This window comes from Geospiza fortis, unplaced genomic scaffold, assembly GCF_000277835.1.
Source record: "Geospiza fortis unplaced genomic scaffold, GeoFor_1.0 scaffold685, whole genome shotgun sequence".
NCBI classification, from domain to species: Eukaryota; Metazoa; Chordata; class Aves; order Passeriformes; family Thraupidae; genus Geospiza; species Geospiza fortis.
Window position 1 is genome coordinate 210985 of NW_005054662.1, and position 2617 is coordinate 213601.

Below are 2617 nucleotides of genomic sequence, written 5' to 3' on the forward strand. Positions count from 1 at the left end.
TTCCCTGACACATCCATGGCTGGGAGCAATTCCCCATCCATGGCTGGGAGCAATTCCCCAGGAGCGATTCCCCAGGAGCAATTCCCCATCCATGGCTGGAGCAATTCCCCATGAGTGATTCCCCATGAGCGATTCCCCATGAGTGATTCCCCACCCCTGGCTGGGGGGCAGTCCCCACCAACCATGAGTGATTCCCCATGAGCGATTCCCCATGAGTGATTCCCCATCCATGGCTGGGAGCAATTCCCCACAAGCAATTCCCCATCCATGGCTGGAGCGATTCCCCATGAGCGATTCCCCACGAGCGATTCCCCACGAGTGATTCCCCATCCATGGCTGGGAGCAATTCCCCACAAGCAATTCCCCATCCATGGCTGGAGCGATTCCACACAAGTGATTCCCCAGGAGCGATTCCCCATCCATGGCTGGAGCGATCCCCCAGGAGCGATTCCCGATTCCCGATTCCCGGCCCATCCATGGCGCAATCCCAGCCCCAGGAGGGCTCTGAACCCCGCAGGAAACCGCTCACATTTTTTCCTGCACGATTCACGGCCTTCTCTAGCGGGGACAATAAAAGGTTTGGAGCTCCGGATTAAGATCGTTTGTAACAACGAGCTGCTCTTCCTCCAGCAGCCAGCGGGAGCCCAGACACGCCAGCGAATCCGGGAATAATTCCCTGGAATTGCGCTGGAAAATGGGGGGAGGCTGGGGGATGTTTTGTCTGAGAGAGATGCAAAGTGATGAGAGAGCGAAGCCATCTCTGCTTGCTGGGAATTGTTGGGACTTTCGTGCTCAGAGTCTTCAGCTTTTCCCACTAAAAGTCCTTTGGCTGCGATCTCCCCTTTTTTAGTTTTCTTTTTTTTTTTGCAGGATTTTCTCCTGCAAAACACTTCCCAGAGCCATAATGACAATAACACACATTTACTGCTCCGTGTTCCCAAAACCCTCTGGGATGGCAAAACTTGAAACCAAAAGCTGTTTGAAGCAGCCTGGCTTTTCCTTTTCCCCTAAATGATGCATCCCACTGATTTCTTGGTGAAATCCCCTGGATTCTGGGAACCAGGGGTCCCAAATGATGCATCCTACTGATTTCTTGGTGAAATCCCCTGGATTCTGGGAACCAGGGGTCCCAAATGATGCATCCTACTGATTTCTTGGTGAAATCCCCTGGATTCTGGGAACCAGGGGTCCCAAATGATGCATCCTACTGATTTCTTGGTGAAATCCCCTGGATTCTGGGAACCAGGGGTCCCAAATGATGCATCCTACTGATTTCTTGGTGAAATCCCCTGGATTCTGGGAACCAGGGGTCCCAAATGATGCATCCTACTGATTTCTTGGTGAAATCCCCTGGATTCTGGGAACCAGGGGTCCCAAATGATGCATCCTACTGATTTCTTGGTGAAATCTCCCAGATTTTGGGAGTCGGGGTCCCAAATGATGCATCCTACTGATTTCTTGGTGAAATCCCCTGGATTTTGGGAGTCGGGGCTCCCAAATGATGCATCCCACCGATTTCTGTGGCGAAATCTCCTGGATTTTGGGAACCAGGGGTGCCAAATGATGCATCCCACTGATTTCTGTGGTGAAAGCTCCTGGATTTTGGGAGTTGGGGCTCCCAAATGATGCATCTCACTGATTTCTGTGGTGAAAACTCCTGGATTTTGGGAACCAGGGGTGCCAAATGATGCATCCCACTGATTTCTTGGTGAAATCCCCTGGATTTTGGGAACCAGGGGTCCCAAATGATGCATCCCACTGATTTCTTGGTGAAATCTCCCAGATTTTGGGAGTCAGGGTCCCAAATGATGCATCCCACTGATTTCTGTGACGAAAGCTGCTGGATTTTGGGAGCCAGGGGTTCCAAATGATGCATCCCACTGATTTCTTGGTGAAATCTCCTGGATTTTGGGAGCCAGGGGTCCCAAATGATGCATCCCACTGATTTCTGTGGTGAAATCCCCTGGATTTTGGGAGCCAGGGGTGCCAAATGATGCATCCCACTGATTTCTGTGGTGAAATCCCCTGGATTTTGGGAGCCAGGGAAAAAGGGGAATTCTCAGCCTGTCCTGCCCCAGAGGGATGGGAAGATGGGAGTTGGGAATTTCCCAGGAGTTGTGGACTCGAGCTGCCCTTCCCATGGGCATCCCAAGGGAACTCCAGAGATTTTCCATGCCAGGGCTTTGCTGAAGGAAACCTGCCCAAAAATCTCCTGAATACACAGCAAAAACCAACCTTTGATTCACTAATTCAAAATTAACACCACTTTTCTTGCCTCTTCCTCTCACTAACTGCAACAGGAGCTGGGTTTTTTCTCTCAATTTTCCCTTTTTGCATTAAAAAAAACCCTCAACAAATGCAGCGGGAAGATATCTGGGATAATTTAACAGCTGGAAAAAGGCAAACCCAGCAATCAGGTCTTTTCAGGACACCAGCGATCAAAGATTGTGCTCCGTACAGATGATTTTGCAGCCGGCTCTTGGCAGGAGACAGAAACCTTTTCCCTGCTGGAAATGAGATTTAAGTTGTAAGGAGAGGAAGAAAGGGATCGATCGCTGTGTGTTAATTCCCTTTCTCCCAGCTGGAAAGACTGAGCGGGACAGAGAAAAGGGGGGGG